We start from the raw sequence: 20484 nt of genomic DNA, 5'->3' as shown, positions 1-20484 counted from the left end.
CACGACATACTGAAGCAGGGTTTCTGGGGGTGGGGCTCAGCAATCTATATTTTTAACAAACCTTCCAGGTGATTCTCATTCATGCTAATGTTTGAGAATACGTGTTCTAAGTCATGTGGTCCAGGAGACAAAAAGTCAAGTGCATAAACAATGGAAAGAATGTGGAAGTTGATCCAGAAGCTGTGGATTCCAGTCCCATCTGTGAAACTTTGTTGTGTGACCTTGGATAAAGCATCACGCTACTCTGGGCTTCAATTTCCTCATTTTTAAAATGGAAGAGTTGGAATCGATGATACTCAAGGTTCCTTAAGTTTCTAAGAGATTAGATGTGGCTACTGGAACAGAGTGAGTTTTCACTCAGGCACTTTCTCCTGGAATTACCAAAATAAAACGAAAAATCTTTAATGTTAAGTAAAATGTAGATTTTGAGGTGACCCCAATTGAGAAAATTTCTTTTGAGTAAATTTAATAATTTCCCATTCATGTATCCGATGTCTGTTAGTGATAGATCATATTGCTAGTTATCTATCATATGGATATGTTTTGCTACAAGTTAAGCATGATACCTGATTCCTTGTATGGTAAACACTTATAAATTCTAACTTAAGAGAACTTATTTTCCTTCTGGAAATAGTTCAGCTTTCACTTTGGAATTATACTAAATATATCCCCATGGATATATAGTAGTCAGTGTAGTCAAGCCTATTTAATTTTTTTAGCACTTGATTATGTGGTTTTCTTGCACATGAGTGATTAGAAGTACCTAACTCTATGGTGATACTGTCAACAAGAAGAGACTGCATTCTGGTATCAGAAAAAAGAGTGATGTCCTGCTGCATGGCTTCCTTGCCGTCCCTTGAGTTCCTTCCCTAAGCAGACTTCCATCTTAGAACCTGTGCATTTGCTGTCCCATCTGCCTGGGAAACAGGTCGACACAGGTGTCATTGTGCCTAATTAAAATTGGCATTTGAAGATTGCTCACTGGAAGAGTTTTATTTACATGTATGCTCTGATTATCTTGAAGTCACAAGCAAAGCCATAAAGTTATTATTTGTGTACAACCTTCTTATGTAAACAGACATTCTCTGTATGGAAGTTAAAATACAGAAATAGATGAAATATAGAATTAAAGTGAAGGCCACATCTTTCTACTATTAAATTCGATAATGGTGATTTAGTTTTAGCAAAGCAACGTAATCCATCATATTAAATTATGATGGATTAATGCTGATCATCTGAATTTATTGGCTCTGTAATTTTGTTTGCATTTAATTTATAATTAGTTGTATAGTTGCATAAAGACTGATAAGCATGAGGAGCTTATTTTTAGTGTGTGACTATTTAAGTAATATTATGATAGAAATAATGAGACAACACTGGAGTCTGCAAGCATAAGTCAAATTGGAAAAATACATTTTAGGTGATTACGTGATGATTGTCACAATAAAATTCTTCATAAGAGAGAAAACAAGGGGGAACGTGTGATAGGCTTAAGTATTTCAGACCAAAGTTAAAAAACAGAAAAGCCTTGGCAGTACATTTAGCCAGTAATAAAGAGAACTACAGAAAAAAAAAACTGGTGAAACTGAAAAAAAAAATTATACTTCTTGGCTAAGGAATTATTAAACATTTAGAGCCAGGAAAGAAGTTTATATTAATTTTCCAGACACTTTCTACTTTCCATTCCTCCATTCCATTAGACACGCCCCGAAGAGAAAAAAAACAGAGACCTGAGGATGAAATTAAATAGCACAGAAAATATTGAGAGACTTTTTTCCCTAAAATAAAGCTAGATGTATTTGTGCCTTTTTGGCGTTGCAGGAAGCGGCTTTCATAAAGGGACATTTGAAAAGTTGGTGCCATTGTATCTGGTGTCTGTGAGACAAAACAAAAACACAAACACAAAGCACCTCTAAACTTAGTCTTCATTTAAAAAGGGAGATTTGGAAGGAATTTTGAAAATTTCCAGAGTTTCCTCATGATTTCACTCCTCTCAAATCTCTGACAGAATGAACAAGCTTTCTAAAACACAGTTAAAATCATTGAACAGTTAGTTAAATTAGCTGTTGGCATTATGGAGAAAGAAATCGCAGTAGGTAGGATTCTAAGATTCCCGCCCTACCTGGTGTACCTGTACTTTCTCCCAGTTATTCCTCAAACACTAACCTAGGTGACGCTGTGAAGGGATTTCGCAGATGCCATTAAAGTCCCAAATCATCTGACTTTAGGATTATCTGGATAGGCTTTGCCTAATCATGTGAACCCTTTAGAAGCAGAGAGTTTTCTTCCACTGATCACAGAAAAGAATCTTAGAGAGACACTTTGGCTAGCCCGGAAGAAAGCAAACACCCTAGTGAATTGCCTTTGGGCAGCTTCTGGAAGCTGAGAGTAGTCCCCAGTTAACAACAGGACAATGGGGACCTCAGTCTGCCAATGACAAGGAACTGAATCCTGCCAAATACCCGTGAACCTGGAAGAGGACTCCAATCCTGAGAAAAGAACCACAGCCCTGGCTGACCTTTTGATGCCAGCCCAGTGAGAATGCTGAGCAGAGAATCCAGGCACTCTGTGCCCAGACTAACACTCACAGAACTGTGACATAATAAATGTGTGTTGTTTTAAGTCAGTAAGTTTGTGGTAATTTATATAGCAATAGAAAACAAATACAGAAATACAGAAATTTCTCTTTTCAACCAATTGTAATCATATAGAAACTGTCAATGTTGCCTGTTGGAGCAAGGAAGGGTAGAATTAAAAATGGCTATTTCTATTTACTCCATTGCCTTAAATGTAATTAAGTTAGGACTATGTCCTAAAAGTCTTCAGAATGTCAAAGAATACAGAATAAATAATCAAAACCCAACAACAACAAGGGAAACGCAGGGTATAACATGGGGTGTTGAGTTCTTTCCACTACAGCCATGGACAACCAGCTGTGAGTCTTGACTTAGTCTTGAGGAACCTGTGATATGATGTATAGAATTACAGGTATATGCTCATTTCACAACGCCCCCAGGGATAAAGCTCATTACGTAAAAGGAAGTCAGTTTTCAATGACAAAAACTGTGATAAATCAACACTATAAACTCTGCATACGAGGCAGACACTGGGCACCATGAAGGCAAAATTGTTGGCATATTCTCCTTGGTGGCAAAAAATACCTCTGAGCAATTAAATGTCTAAGGGTGTCTCTTCTCTTGCAGATTTATTCAGGCTGTCTACACCAGGAGCTGGCAAAGTTTTTCTGGAAAGGAGCAGATTTGAGGCTTTGCAGGCTGTTACAGTCTCTGTTGCAACCACTCAACTCTGCTGCTATGGTGTGAAATCAGCCATAGACAATATACAAATTAATGAGCACAGCTATATTCCATAAAACTTTACTTACAAACATAGGTGGAGGGCTGAATTTGGTTCAAGGGCTGTGGTTTGCTAACCCTGATCCAGACAGATGAGGAGGGCCTGAATTGGTGGTGGCACCTGGGGGAATAGAAAGGAGAGTACAAATCTGAGAGGCATTGTGGAAACTGAGATCACAGGACCTGACAACTAATGGGCTTTGAGGGGAAAGAGAAGATTGAGAAGATGACTTCTTGACTTCAGACTTTCTAGTCTTGGAGGACATAGCACCATTATCTGAGTTGGGAACAAAGGTGGAAGAGACGGTGTGTGTGTGTGTGTGTGTGTGTGTGTGTGTGCACATGCGTTGGGAGGGTTCTGGGGAAAATGAATTGAGTGTTGAAGTAATGAATTTGAGATGTCTTAAGAATATTTATGTGGAAAGGTTTAGGAGGCAGTTAGAAGTCGAGAGAGAGACAGAGAGAGAGAGAGAGAGAGAGAGAGATTTGTTGGGCAACTTGGGAGTTATCTCCATGCAGGTCATATGTCTTGAAGTCATGGATGTAGGTGAACTCATACATAGAAGGCTTGTAGAATGTGAGCTAATATATAGAAAAGTGCTCTTTAAACTGTGAGGCATTATACAAATGTAAAATATTCCTATTATTAAATGTGACAAACAGAAACATAAAAGGCAGTAACAACCGTTTTATGTCTCAGAATCCCTACTAGCTCCCAATTATTGTGTTTTCATCTTGTGACGGCCTTTGAACAACTCTTTTTTTTCCTCCCTCTGCGTACATCCTGACATTATAATGCATTAAACATTATTCATGTGACGGCATAATGCCATTTTTCTTCCCCAAACACATACTCTCAAACCTCTTTTGGTAGACACAAATTGCTAAGAAGGCTGAGACAAAGACAGAGATGTCACTTTGATATTAGGGTCCAATGCTTGGAGTTTTATTTACATGAGGAATGAGGCAGCAGGTATAGGAGTATCAATGTTTAATCGCTTAGATAGGACAAGAGAAACAGAATATAGGGGTGGAGTAGACCTAAGAGAAATTATCAACTTAGAATTGAGGTGACCTGAACCTTTGAAAAGTCTTTTCCATGGAGAATTGCTCTTTTTCCTAATTCAAGGAGAGCAGTGCTATCTCTTAAGTAGGCTTGATCTGAATTTCCAGGTGTTTTAGTTATCTATTTCTGCTGAACAAAAGATTCCCAAACATAGTAGCTTAAAACAACAACCATGTTGTTATATTTCATGATTTTGTGAATATGAAATTTGGGTACAGTTTGGCTACATGATTCTTCTGTTCCTTGCAGTGTCAACGGAGGTCACTTGCTAGTATTTATCTGGTGGACGAACAGGTCTGATAGGTCTGAGATGGCTTCATTCACATGTTGTCCTAGTCTGTTCAGGCTACTATAACAAAATACCATTAACTGGATGGCTTAGAAACTACAGAAATGTATTGCTCTTGGTTCTTGAGCCTGGGAAGTCCAAGATCAAGGTGCTGGCAGATTTGGTGTCTGGTGAGGGCTAACTCTATTGTTTACTGATGGCACCTTCTCTCTATGTCCTCACATGGTAGAAGGGGCTATTTTTCTGGGGTCTCCTTTATAACAGCACCAATCCCATTCATGAGGGCAGAGCTTTCATGGCCTAATAACCTCCCAGAGGCCCTACTTTCTAATACTATCACACTGGGTATTAAGTTTCCATGTATCAATTTTGGGCAGGACACAAACATTCAGACTGTAACACATGTCCAGCACCTTGATCAAATGGCTGGAAGACTGGGCTCACCTGAGACTGGAGAACAGAGTACCTATACATGGCCTCCCCAACATGGTGGCCTCAAGATAGTCAGATTTGGTGTGTAGTAGCTCAAGGTCTAGGAGCGAGTGATCCAGAAAACAAAGTACATGTTGCAAGCCTTTGTATGACCCAACCTTGAAGCCGCATTGTGTTACTTTTGCTGTATTCTATTGGTCGAAGTGGTCATGAATCTGCCTAGACTTAAGGAGAATGAGTGGTCATAAACCATACCTATTTATGGGAGGAGTGTCAAATAATTTGTGGTTATGTTTTAAGACCACCACAGAAGCCGTCTGGCAGAAGGACATGCCTCCTTGATGATAGCTCAGATGATACGAATGCTAGGAAGCCCTGTCCTCCCCAGACCTAGCATTTCTTGGAGTGATGGAGACTGTGACATTCCACATGGGTTATAAATTGATGGGATGCGTTCTCTTACTCATAAAGAGCAGCTCCTGAGGACAGAACTTGGAGGCAGGTAGTTTCTTTAGGGAAGTGATCCCGGGGAAAAGAAACGGAGAACTGGAAAAAGTGAATCAGGGAAGGAAGGAGAGCCACTCCAAGGATGCATTGTTGAATTGGTCACTGCTGTGGGCTACTGGGGCTTAGACCAGTTGAGAGCATCTGAGGAGCTGTGTGGTTGTACCTCTGAATTGTCTTTCTGGGGAACTAAAGATAAACTCACCAATTCTTCTCCCTCATTGGTCAGGGGCTTCTCCATGGGAGGTTGGCTTCCTCTTACTTCCAGCTCTACTATGCATGAGTCATTTTATATTTTATTTTATTTTTGATTTAGGGGATATGTGTGCAGGTTTGTTACATGGGTATATTGTGTGATGCTGAGGCTTCTAATGATGCCATCGCCCAAGTAGTGAAGGTAGTGCTCAATAAGTGGTTTTTCAACCATTGTGCTTTTCTCTTCCTCCCTTTTGAATCTTCAGTGTTTATTTTTCTCATCTTTGTGTCCACGTGTACCCAATGTTTAGCTTCCACTTATAAGTGAGAGCAGCCATGCATAAGTCTTGAGGATAGCCCATACTGTAGCATCAGAAGGATCCTGGGTCAGAGAGCCAGACACACAGTGAGCTAAACTGAAGTGCTGTCAAGTTACATGTGCATAAAGCGGGTAGCCATGGCAATGGATAAGGTAAAATGTGGGCTGGGAGTATGTGAGATGGTCACAGAGGTATCTGATATGCATGCACATACATTTGAACTTCCCAACTAAGTCGAGGATACAGGCTTTGAAGCAAGGAGGTTATGCAACATTAACAGAGGCAATCTAGCTTGTCTCGGTTTTTTCCCTTCTCCTGGATTGTCTGCTGGGCTTGTGGCTACCAGAGATACTCTCCTCACGTGGGTCCTACCTGAGTTGGGAACATAGCCAAATTCTTGATATAAAACTCTCCTTTTCTCCTCAAGATTCAAGTGAGCATTCTGGAAGTACTTACATGAATAATCACTGTACTTCTAATTAGGAAAAGCTTTGCAAAGATCAGACTTTCTTGGTTTGTGAGGAGGAGAAGTCATAATCAATGACCAGTCCAGGTGTCCCCAAACCATGTCCTGCCCCCAGCTCTCTAGTGAACAGGAAAACCCATTCTTCACAGTGCAGATTAGTAACCATTTTCCACTCTTTAGTCTCTAAAGGGGAGTTGACACTGAGTGGCTGGTGATGTTTATCATTTTATCCGCTTGCTGGTATCAGAGGACATACCAGTGGTTGGAAACAAAAGGAGTGAGGAGATCAGTGTAGTCCCAGAGGCCAATTTCAAGGCTCCTGGTGAGGGAGACGATAAGCTCACCCCATTCTAAGTGAACCTACGTGTGAAATCCATATTTTTATATAATAGAAGGATGGTTCATCTCTTTACAAAAGGCATCTGCAGGGGACTAATCTGCCTATTGAGCTCTCCTGGGCCTTTTATTTGTGGTTTCATGTATTGAAAGCAAAGACCTGCCTGGCATGCTGTAACGGTTCTCAAAATGATTCTGGAGTGTGGATATGTTGTTTCAATGAAAGCGTTTATGAAAGTTCAATATGAGACTCAGAGGGAAAAGGGCTGCTCAGTTTCACTTTGGGGTTAGGGGCCTGTAATTGTAGATTCTTCTGTCTCTCTTCATCCCTCACCTTTCTTGACCCTTAAGGGACAGCAACATATTTTGTACAGCTCCTAAAATCACAGTTTGGTGGTCTCTGGTAGGATGCAGCACAAGTTAGCAACAGGTCCTGCTGCAAGTGAGAAAAATCTGACAACAGTGGCTTAAAGAAGCAGGGAGTTATTTTTCTTTGCTTATCAAGAAATCTGGAAGTGGGCGACTGCTTTTGTTTCAGCAACTTAGGCCTTTTCTCTATTTCTGCTATACTTAGTCTATTGACTTGTTGTCTTACGGTTGCAAAATAACTGCAGCATCCCTAGGGGTGACACCTGAGTTCAAGGCAAAAAGAAAGTTGAAAGGGATTTTTTTTTTCTCTTCTGAGGTTCTGTATTTTTCTTGGGAAGGGGGGGAAATTACACATTACCAGAAGACTGTCCTTTAGATCTCATTGGACAGAAATAAGTCACAGGCCCATGGCAGACCAATACAGGCCAAAGGATATGAGAAGACCACTTAGTCCAATAATGATTTATTCTCTGGGGCTGGCAGAGGGCCTCTTCTTTTTGAAATCACAGATTTTCCACCTGTGGTTTTCTTTTTTTAAAAAAAAACAAATCAGGATTTTGTGAGCAGGGAAGTAGGAGATGGGAAAGGATAGAGGGATGGGCAATTGGATAGGCAACAAACTGTGTATGGCAGAACCAATGAGCCAGAAAACCTGATTATGAATTCTAACTTGGCCACTTAACTTATTGTGAAACACTGGACAAGCCACTTGACATGGCCTGGCTGCAGTGACTTTATGTATAAATTGAGAAAAGCAGAGGACAACCTGCGTGCCAAGTTTCCTTCTCGTGCCAACATTCAGTGATTCTGTGCAATTCTAATAACTTCCTGAATGTTCATGGCTAAACCAAAACTGGTTTGTAATTGAAACAGATGCCCTAATGGTGCTGTTCTGTTTCCAAGAACTGGCTGCTTGCACTTTCATGCAGTAAATTATGTGCTGCAGATTTCAAAGAAATTCTACCTCCCCACTGTTTTTTTTATCCTTTAAAGAAAAAATCAGCTCTTCATTTCCTCCTCTTCCCACATAGTAAAATTCTGTATTTGAATAGTACAGCTTTCTTCCATCTAATTCTTATTTAGTTTTTCTTAATAAAACAAGACAAAACAACCCTGCTGTTTGGCATAAAGCTCCTTCTAAATAACAGGAAATTATTATTAGCCCTCTGATCGATTGTCCGATATTAAATGAAAGTAGTTGTCTTTTAAAATATACAATTGCAATTAGTGTTTGGCTGTATGGTGTATACAGTCTTCACCAATTGCTAACAAAGGTAAAAAGTGAAGGTTCCAATCAGGTGAGGTACCTGTGGTTAGCACATTGCCTGGCTTTTGCTAATTACTCAGTAAATGTTTTTTGAATCAGTGAATTATAAGACGTAAATGAGCCAGAGTAGACTAGGGCAGAATAATTCCTCAGAGTTAGATTTGCATAGTTTTAATATCCCTGATGTCATTAAGGAGGGCATGGGAAAAGACCTTACTTAAGATATTTGATTGATAGCTTATATTATTTGTACATTAGTGGATGTACAAAAGGATGTCAGAAACAGTGCGGCATGCCAGTTCATTCATTGACTATTAATTGAGTGCCCTCTTGGTGCCAAGTACTCTTCTAGGTAGTGCCATACTCCAGTGAACAAGAGAGACAATGGTTCCTGTTCCGTGTTCCTGTTTCCATTGAGCTCGCGCTGCAATGGAGGACACGGACAATAAACAAGTATGCAAAAAGTATTTCAAATAAGTTCTACGAAGAAAATTAAATGGGGTAATGTGATAGTGAGTGGGTGGACAGAGAGCATTAGCTAGGGCAGTCATAGAAGGCTTCTCTGAGGCTACTTTTATGACACTTGAGCTGAGACCAGAAGGGAGCTAGTCATGTGACAATCTGGTAGAACAGTGGTCTAGACAGCTAGAACAGTAAGTACAAATGCCCTTAAGTGGAAATAAGCATGGTGCATTTGAAGACAAATAAGAAAGCCAGTGTGGTGCAAGTTCAATAAACAAGTAGGGGGCAGTAGAAGGAGATTAGGTGGGAGAGGTGACCTGTGTAGAACCTTATAGAACAAGGACATCATTATTCTAACTGCAATGGAAATGTATTTCAGATTTTAAGCTGAGGGAGGACATGATCGGCTTTAAATTTTTATAAGATCTTCCATTTGCTGGGTGGAGAATGGATTGGAAGCAGTAAAAGCAGAAACAAGGATATCAGTTTGAGGATCACTGCAGTAGTTCCAGCGCAAGAAGAAGAGGCCTTCTGAGCAGAGAGATGGGGAAAAGTGGTTGAATTTCATACCTATTTTGAAAGCAGGGGGATAGGACTTGCTAATGAATCATGTATGGGGGCTAATGAGGGAGGGAAATCCAGAGGGAGGGCCTCTGGATTTTAGGCCAAAGCGACTGGGAGGAAGGAGATGACTGTTTTCTGATAATGGGAAGGTGGGGGTGGGTGATGGGGAGAAGCAGTTGGGGTGGAAATGGTGGCCAGAGTCAGAAGTTCTGATTTGGGAATATTAAATCTGAGCTACTTTTCAGACATCTGCAACTCAAAGGTCTTTGAAGCAGAGGTTTCATAAAGGAGTCTTCTTAGGATTGCAGTGGTTAAAGACAGAGGAAAAAGGAGTAATCCTTTCCAATGCCTCCATAACAGAATCTCAACAATGCTGTGCCTCTTGCAACCTCTCTTCTTAAGGAGACAGAGATAACTCTTCCAATGTAATCTCCCAGATCAAGAAAAGAATTGAGAACACACATGCTTAAAACCTTTAATATGGACCTCCCTAATCCCCTCTTCACCTTTTTGATCAGCCCAAGCAGTTACATCAGCAGAAAATCTAAGCGAACAGAGGTAACGCTGTAGAGAAATGAATTGTGGGGAAGTCTGCTGGGATTACCAAGATGAATGCAAAAGAACACAACGGTCCTCAAATAAGCAGAAGATAAAATGCCAGAATAATGCAAGGGAAAATAATCATCCGGGGTTATGCTTTCATTTTAATAAAGTGGAAATATGTAGGCAGAAAATCATTTAAAAGTTTTTCACTTGGTGAAGCTGTTCAAATAGAAGCTGTACCCTTTTAATTATAAATTGAACAGAAAGGATTTCTGGTGTCTCTGAATTTGGGATCTGAGTTATGCTGTTGATGTGGTAGGAGATGTGAGTGGCAGAGTGGACCAGGTTTGAGCTCCTACAGGCCCCTATAAGTTGTCTTAAGGTGGTATTAAGCAAGGTGAATTTGAGAATAAAGTGTACCTATGATATTCTGGTCATAGGAAAACAGGAGGTTTTCCCAGAATCTCTTAGTCTTTTGGTGCGTTGCTAGGAATTCTGTTACTGTACACTTTGTTTAAGGCAAATAGATTGCTTCTCTCTTTTCTTGCCCTCCTCATGGCTAGATTCTCTCTTAGTGCACCCTTGAGTAGGGGCTATCCACTGGGTTACTTGCTCAGGCTTTTAGCTCTCTCTTCCTCCTTCCTCTGGCAGGTGAAGGGCTGCAGTGTAGGCAGATATTCAGACTGGCAGTTGCTTGACTTTGATGGACATACCTAGAAGGGTCTTGAAAATTTTTGCAGAGTCTCACCTTAATGTGACTATATAGGTTTTTCTGTGTAGTAGTGTTTTTAAAATTATGTTGGTGGTACTGACCAAGATATTTGACCATTGCTTTTAAGGGCAAAAATGCAATTACTTTGCACCAACCTAATATTAAAAAGAAAAATAAGACAAACAGAATAAAAATATTTTGCATAGTAGACATTAAGTATTGTTTTGTGAAACTCCATTTACAGATATACTTGTATATCCTGGGTCATGATGTATTAAAGAAAATAAGCTTGAGGAACACAGCTGTAGAGAGTAGGGGCTGAGAATTCAGTCTCGGCAGGTAGGAGGCTCAGAGGGAAGAATCTCAGCTCCAGTAATTACCAGCCACATGATTGTGGGTGAGTTTCATAACCTCTTCAGTTCTCAGATTCCTCATCTGTAGAGTGAGGATAAGGATGAATCCTGTGTCATAGGGTTATGTTTGTTGAGAGGGTTGAAGCCTTGACTACAATGCCGGATGCACAATGTGTCCAGTAAATGGCAACTATTGTAATTATTTGTGAAAATTGTTTTTTCATCTGTTGTGGGTATGTGGGGCAGGAGAGTTGTGATTAAAATGAGTCATATGGGCCTGTTTCCGTTGTGGAACATGGGTGTGGTCTCACTGAGTCCTCCTTAAACTCTAATATTTACTACAGATCTTATGCCTGGAAGGACATCTGATACTTTATTTCAAAACACTTGTTTGAAAACCAAGACTCCCTCAATAGGCACGTAATTCTTAGGATTTTCAGAATAGTGTAAATGTAATTTGCTCTCCCTTCTCCTTTTGGAAAAGTATAAGATTGGGAGTAGTGGATGCAGCAATGGGATATGGTTGCACCCTTCTCAAAGCCTCCTGGGATGGGAAGCACAAGACTGTGCTCCTCTTGTTCTCTGTGGGGTCTCTTCATTTGTTGGAGTCAAGCTTCTGTGTCTAGGAATTAATGCCTTTCCTTTAGGCTCTGCTTTTGGTAAATTCATCCACACTGCTGTTCTGGTGACTTAATATGATTAATAGTAATTTCTTTAGGGGTAGCCTTTTTATTATCATAGTTTCATTTAATTTTTTAAACAGCTTTATTAAGGCATAATTTATATGCCATAAGTTCCCCCATTTTAAATGTACAATTCAATGATTCTTAGTGAGTTTATGAAGTTGAGCAGCTATCACCACAATCCAGTTTTAGAACACTTCTATCACCTCAAAAGAGAAATCCCTCATGCTTATTTGCAACTCTTTCTTTTACCCCCAGCCTCAGGCAATGACTAATCTACTATCTATTTTTGCAGATTTACCTTTTCTAGACATTTCATACAAATGGGATCATACAATATGTAGTCTTTTGGGTCTGGCTTCTTTCACTCAGCATAATGTTTTTGAAGTTCATCCATATTCTAGCATATATTAGTACTTAATTCTTTTTGATTGCCTGACAATATGCTACTGTATGGATTTACATTTGTTTCTTATTTCCCAGTTGATAGATATTTGGTTGTTTCTACTTTTTGACTTTTATGAATAATGATGCTATGAACACCCACATACAAGTCTTCATGTGGACATAAGGTTTTATTTCTCTTGGGTAGATATCTAGGAGTGGAGTTGATGGATCGTCTGGTAAAATTATGTTCAAATTTTGAGGAAATCGTCAAATTGTCTTCCGAAGTGGTTGGACCACTTTACATTCTCACCATCAAAGTATCTGGGTTTTAGTTTCTGTATATCCTTGCCAATGCTTATTGGTTTCTGTCTTTTTGATGATAGCAATTCTAGTGGGAGTGAAGTGGCAGTTCATTGTGGTTATGATTTGAATTTCACTAATAAACAATGAGATTGAGCATCTTTTCATGTATTTATTATCCATTTAGGTATTTTCTTTGGTGAAGCATCTATTCAAATCTTTAGCCAAAATTTTAACAGGGTTGTTTGTCTTCTTACTGTTGAATTGGAAGAGTTTTTCATATATTTATCAGATATATGATTTGTAAATATTTGTTTTCATTATTTGGCTCATTTTTAAATTTTTGTAAAGGTGCTTTTTGAAGAGCAAAGTTTTTAAATTTTGGTAAAGTTCAATTTATTAAGTATTTTTAAATGGATTTTGCTTTTGACATGGTATCTAAAAACTCTGTCTGACTCAAGGTCGCAAAGGTTTTCTTAGGAAAGTTTTATACTCTTAGCTTTTAAATTTAGATTTACAATGCGCTGAGTTATTCTCTTTTTGTGAATAGTGTGAAGAAAGTGTTTAAATTTTTTTGCATGTGCCGTTTGTTAAAAATTGTCTCTGTTGTTCGTTGAAAAAGATTGTTGTTTCTGTATCATATTGCACTGACACCTTTGTAAACAATCAATTAACCATAAATGTAAAGGTTTATTTCTAGAATCTCAATTCTGTTCCATTGATCTATATGTCTATCCTTATGCTAGTACTGCATTGTCTTCATTACTATAGCTTTATAGTAAGTTTTGAAGTCAGGAAGTACAAGTCCTCTGACTTTGTTCTTGTTTTTCAAGATTATTTGGACTATTCTGGGGCCTTTGCATTTCCATATAAATTTTAGGATAGTCCCTCAGTTTCTGTAAAAATGACAGCTAGGGCTTTGATAGGAACTGCATTGAATTTATACACCAATTTTGGGAAAATCGCCATCTTAATAATATTGAATCTTCCAATCTGTGAAAATAAAATCTCTTACCATTTATTCATATTTTCTTTAATTTCTTGACACAGTGTTTTATAGTTTTCAGTGTAAAGCAATAGACTTCTTTCATTGCACTCATTTCTGAGTATTTTATTCTTTTAGGTGCTGTTATGAATAGAACTGTTTCTTAATTTCATTTTCCAACAATTTATATAATAAGTGTTTGGATGAATGGAGGCAAGATGGTGCACTTCCGGGTTCTTCATCCCCCCCCCCAACTTTTCCCGCGCGCGCGAAAATGCAGCCGGCGCCCGGGAAGGTGCAGACCAACTGGGCATGCACCAGGTGACGTCAATCCGAAGAGACCAAGATTTACCTGGTCGCACCTGCAGAACACCCCCCGACACGCCCGTGCCCCGCCTATTGCCCTCCCACTCCTAGAAAAGCCGCTCTGGAGGGACGCCACGCGCGGCCTTCCCACAGCCCCACTCCTGTTGGGATGTCGGGACTGTGGGAACTCCATCCGAGAGCCCCACCAGGGGACTCTGTCGGCCTTCTTTGCCGGAGGCCGACAGACCTCTTCCCCACACCTTAGGTGACCAAATAAACTTGCAGTTTTGCTCCTACACTTGCCTAGTCCCTGGTTCTTTTGTGCCCGCTCTGGTGGTCTTAGAAAAACAAATCAGTTGGTGCCGAACCCGGGAGGAGACCCCTCCTCAGGGCCCCCAGGGTCTGGGGAGCCTCCTCCTCCTCCTCGTTCCATGTGCAGACGGACCAGGACCTGAGACCCGCTTCCCTCACTCTCACGGCCTCTCTGGGGTAAGTGCCCTTGTCTCCTCTTTACCTCCCTCGGCCAGAAATCCTGTGCAGGTCCGAGGTCCATTTTGAGCCACCAAGTGGCTCGGGAGACCCGTTCAGGACGGAGACGTCCGCCTGAAGGTAATCTCCACTTTGGCTCCATGAGCCTCCAGTCTGTCTCTGCTGGTTCCAAAGGACGCTTTGAAGCCAGGCAGAGATCCACTTCCATTTCCATTGTGTCCATTGTGTAAGTAAAGAGGAAACAAACGGGAAACCCCCAGTCCAAATTTCCAAAGAGCACCGGCCTCTCTGGGGTAAGTGCCCTTGTCTCCTCTTTACCTCCCTCGGCCAGAAATCCTGTGCAGGTCCGAGGTCTATTTGGAGCCACCACGTTGCTCAGGAGACCCGTTCAGGACGGAGACGTCCGCCTGAAGGTAATCTCCACTTTGGCTCCATGAGCCTCCAGTCTGTCTCTGCTGATTCCAAAGGACGCTTTGAAGCCAGGCAGAGATCCACTTCCATTTCCATTGTGTCCATTGTGTAAGTAAAGAGGAAACAAACGGGAAACCCCCCAGTCCAAATTTCCAAAGAGCACCCCCTTGGGGTGCCTCCTAGCCAATTTAAAAAATCTTACAGCTCGAACAAGACCTTAGGAGGAAGTGGTTAATTTTCCTTTCCACTGTGGCGTGATCAACCTCAGCAATTTCTGCCAGTGGCTATGCAAGTGGTCTGAAATTAATTACGTACAAGGCTTTTGGGCCTTAAGCTCTCGTCCCTATACTCCTCCTTCTCTCCCCGCTCTCTCCGCCCCCTCCCTTCCTGCCCAGACTCCTCCTTCCTCCTCCTTATCTACTAGTAATCCACTCGGTCCCGTGCCTCCTTCTGGGCCCCCAACTGGCTGTCTTGAGTCCCCATCTCTGCCCACACCCTCCTACAATGTTAGCACCTTTGCGAGAGGTGGCTGGGGTGGAGGGGGTAGTCAGAGTACATGTCCCTTTTTCATTGGCCGATCTTTCCAAAATTGAGAAGTGTTTAGGGGATTTCTCAGCTAATCCTACCATATACATAAAGGAATTTAGATACTTTTGTCAGGCCTATGACTTAACTTGGCATAACCTCCAGGTTATCCTAACCTCTACCCTAAACTGACTGAGGTTCTAACCCAGTATACCCGGTTAGATCCGGCCTCCCCCACAGGGGCCACCATTTTGGTGTCTTATTTCATTTCTCAATCAGCTCCTGACATTCGTAAAAAACTTCAAAAGGTAAAGGATGGTCCTCAGACACCAATACAAGACCTGGTTAAATTAGCCTTTAAGGTCTATAACTCCAGAGAGGAGACGGCAAGCTCGCCTTGAACAGAAGTTACAGCTCCTAGCGGCGGCTTTACAGCCCAGTCGTAACCCCAGGCCAGAGAGTACACACTCCGCAGACTCCAAGGCTACGAAAGGAGCCTGCTATAAGTGCGGCAAGGCAGGACACTATGCCAACAGGTGTCCGCAAGGTCCCCGAGTCCCAACGCAGCCTTGCTATAAGTGCAAGGCATCAGGACATTGGGCCAGTGAACATCCTAACCGTCATCCACCAGCAACCCCCTGCCCTGCTTGCCAGCAGGGAGGACACTGGAAGTCTGATTGCCCCACCCTGAGAACAGGTGCTGCGTCTCCACGTGACCCCCTTTCCCAGGATCCTGGGAGCTCCTTCCAGCTCCTACATCTGGACGACAACTACAGCTGAAGGTGCCAAGACTCGGGGACCCCCATCACCCTCGCCGAGCCGTGGGTAACTCTCCTGGTAGCGGGTAAGACAATCAATTTTTTAATCAACAGCGAGGCTACCTATTCTGTTTTGCCGTCCTTCTCTGGACCTAGCCTTCCATCCAATATCTCTCTAGTAGGAGTAAGCGGAAAGCCATCCACTCCACAAAAACTCCACTCCTTAATTGCTGCCTGGCCAACAACTACTCTGCGCACTCGTTCCTCATTCCCAGCTAAAAAGGGCCCCTACCGAAAGCAATCAGTGGAAATCAGTTTGGCTTTCCCCGACTCGCCTCAAACTTACTAAATTTTCTTAACTATCTCATACTCCTCACCTTGCTGGGACCTTCCTTCTGGGTTTTGCCCCTATTCCAACAAATGCTTCCATTCCTCATTCCTATACTAATACTGTGCCTTATTTTATTTTTCATCCGTGCGTCCAAATGCCAACCATGGGCCCCGACCTTAACGACGCCCCTTAACAGCAGGAAGTAGCCAGACAGACCACGGCGCCCCTTATCACTATTACCAATAAAAGGTTGGAATGTTTGGATGAACGGAGGCAAGATGGTGCACTTCCGGGTTCTTCATCCCCCCCAACTTTTCCCACACGCGCGAAAATGTAGCCGGCGCCCGGGAAGGTGCAGACCAACTGGGCATGCACCAGGTGACGTCAATCCGAAGAGACCAAGATTTACCTGGTCGCACCTGTAGAACGCCCCCCGACACGCCCGTGCCCCGCCTATTGCCCTCCCACTCCTAGAAAAGCCGCTCCGGAGGGACGCCACGCGCGGCCTTCTCACAGCCCCACTCCTGTTGGGATGTCGGGACTGTGGGAACTCCGTCCGAGAGCCCCACGGGGGACTCTGTCGGCCTTCTTTGCCGGAGGCTGACAGACCTCTTCCCCACACCTTTTTTTTTTTTTTTTTTTGAGACGGAGTCTCGCTCTGTCGCCCAGGCTGGAGTGCAGTGGCCGGATCTCAGCTCACTGCAAGCTCCGCCTCCCGGGTTTACGCCATTCTCCTGCCTCAGCCTCCCGAGTGGCTGGGACTACAGGCGCCCGCCACCTCGCCCGGCTAGTTTTTTGTATTTTTTTAGTAGAGACGGGGTTTCACCGTGTTCGCCAGGATGGTCTCGATCTCCTGACCTTGTGATCCGCCCGTCTCGGCCTCCCAAAGTGCTGGGATTACAGGCTTGAGCCACCGCGCCCGGCCTTCCCCACACCTTAGGTGACCAAAATAAACTTCCAGTTTTGCTCCTACACTTGCCTAGTTGCTGGTTCTTTTGTGCCCGCTCTGGTGGTCTTAGAAAAACAAATCAATAAGTACCTAGAAATACAATGGATTTTTTGTCTATTGCTCTTATATCATACAATTTTGTTGATCTTGTTTATTAGTGCTAATAGGTTTTCAGTGGATATTTTGGGACTTTCCATATACAAGATCATGTCATCTGTGAATAGAAAATGAAATCGTTGAAAATGGACTAGGAAACTCTAGAAGTCTGCCTCTTCATAAAAGCAGTGAAAAAAGTGGCAAAAACTGTCAGAATCAACTTTTTTAGAAGTTTGAAAATTAACCAAAAGCTTTCAGCAACTCAGAGAGTGCTTATTCAAGAAAAATGGCTGATTATCGGCAAGAACAGAGCATTGTAGCATTTTAACTCACCCTGGTTTTATCTACCACTCCCCAGCTTAGTTATAGTCTTGGAAATAATATCCTGCATTCCAATAGCAGTACTAGATGGGGCAGAAGGACCTCATTTGCAAGGAATTGCCTTTAGTTGATCTGTCTGGCGGCCCTCTGGAATAGCTGGTCAAATAGTATGTCTTTATCTTGCCTAGCTCCAAACTCACCCAGTCCTAAGGTCACTACCTGGGGGCATATTTGTTGAAATATTTACAGGCAAATATTTTATTTATTACTGCCTAAGGCAATGGATAATGGTTGAGACAAACAATAGACTGACCAAAAAGCTTGGGAAGAAAGTCTAAGATATGTAGGGGAATAAGGGCTTTGAACATTTCCACGTGTTTCTGGGAATGTAGAAGGCTGCATGCAAGTCCAAGGCTGTGTGCATGCTCAGAAAAGACCTGAGAAGGCCTTAAGCTCACCTCTCTGGTCAACCTTGAGGCCCTGCACAAACTAGAAGTAAAGACCAAGGTAGTATTGTAGACTGCCTGTCTGATTGTTGAAGCTATGTATCAGCATGCACAGAGAACCCCTCTGCAAACAGTGGGAGAATTTTTGGTTCCAGGCTTAAAGGAAATCTCTGTTCAATTGTTGGCTAATCACCAGGCTGACCAGAGTCCTCAGTGACCAAACATAAGAAAGAGAATAGACTTTACAGAACTATATCAGTAAATTATATCAGTAAAGTTGTTAGAAAAACAACAACAAGCAGTAACATCCACAAGCTCTGGGGATGAGGGAATATCTGATTTCCAGAGTTGCCATATTATGATATTCAAAATATCCAGCTTTCAACAAAAATTTATGAGGCAAGCAAAGAAACAAGAAAATATGGCCCATACAGCACAGAAAAAATGACAATCAACAGAAACTGTCCCCGAGGAATCCCAGATGTTGGACTTTGTAGATTAAAACTTTAAAATACATATTTGAACATTTTAAATATGTTCAAAGAGCTAATGAAAACCATGTCTAAAAAGTGAAAGTAGGAAAACAACGTATGACCATATAAAGAATAAGAATATAAAGATAGAAATTACAGGCACACCTCATTTGACAGCACTTCACTTTATTGTGCTTTGCAGATACTGCATTTTTTACAAATGGAAGGTTTTTGGCAAACCTGCATTGAGTACGTCTATCGGCACCATTTTTCCAACAGCATGTGCTCACTTTGTGTCTCTCTGCCAACATTTTTAAAGCAATAAAGTATTTTTAAATTAAGTTATGTGCATTTTTTAGACATAATGCTATTGCACACAATAAACTACAGTTAGTGTAAACATAACTTTTATATGCACCAGGAAACCAAAAATTAATGTGACTTGCTTTATCATGATATTTGCTTTATTATCATGATCTAGAACTAAACCTGCAATGTCTCTGAGGTATGCATTTATAAAAAAGAACCAAACAAAAATTCTGGAGTTGAAAAGTAAAATAACTGAAATGAAAAATTCACTAATGGGGCTTAACAGCGGATTCAAGCTGGCAGAAGAAAAAATGAGAAAACTTGAAGATAGGTCAGTTGTGATTATTCAGTCTGAGGAACAGAAAGAAAAAAGAATGAATAAGAATGAACAGAGTCTCAGCAACCTGTGTACTAACATACACATAATGGGAGTCCAAAAGGAGAGGAGAGAAAGAAAGAAGAAAGAATATTTGAAGAAATAATGAAAAATATAAATCTACACATCCAAGAAGCTCCATGAACTCCCAGTAGGATAAACTCAGTAAACTTGAAATAGAAATAGTTTTACTTCTTTCTTTCAAACCTGGATGCCTCTTTTTGTTTGTTTCTTGCCTGATTGCACTAGCTAGGACTTCCATTACAATGTTAGATGGAACTGATGAGAGTGAACATCCTTGCCTTATTCCTAGTCTTAGAAAGAAAACATTCAGTCTTTCACCATTAAGTATGATTTTATCTATAGATCTTTCATAGATGATAGGCTGTTGAGAGTTTTTATGATGAATGGATATTAGATATTGTCAAACACTTTTTCTGAATTTGTTGAGATAATCATGTGGTTTTTGTCCTTCATCTTATTAATATATTACATTAATTTTCAGATGTTAAATTAACCTTGCATTCCCAGGATTAAAAGAATCTCTTGGTATGATGTTTAATATTTTTCACATATTTCTGGTATTTTAGCTTACTTAAATTTTATAACATTTTTGCATCTATATTCAAGAAGTATATTTATCTGTAGTGTTCCTTTCATGTCATGTTTTTATCTGGCATTGGCATCAGGGTAATATTGGTCTCAGAAAATTAATTGGGAAGAGTTTCCTCCTCCCCTATTTTCTGGAAGAATTTATGAAAGATTGATTTAAGTTCTCTAAATGTTTGATTGAATTCCTCAGTAAAGCCATCTTAGCCTAGACTTTTCTTTGTGGGAAGATTTAAAATTACTAATTCAATTTCTTGTTATAGGTCTAGTCATATTTTTTATTTCTTCTTGCGTTAGTTCAGGTGATTTGTATCTTTCTAAGAATATGTCCATTTCATTTAAATTGTTGAATTTTCTGGTATACAGTTGTTCATAGTATTCCCATTTAATCCTTTTAATTTCTATAAGGTCAATAGTGATGTCTCCTCTTTCATGTTTGAATTTGGTGGTTTATATCTTCTCCTTTTTTCTTGATCAGTTTATCTAAATTTTTGTC

This window comes from Trachypithecus francoisi, unplaced genomic scaffold (genome assembly GCF_009764315.1).
Source record: "Trachypithecus francoisi isolate TF-2019V2 unplaced genomic scaffold, Tfra_2.0 Lachesis_group6, whole genome shotgun sequence".
In the NCBI taxonomy this organism is placed as follows: Eukaryota; Metazoa; Chordata; class Mammalia; order Primates; family Cercopithecidae; genus Trachypithecus; species Trachypithecus francoisi.
Note: the sequence above shows the minus strand (reverse complement) of the source record.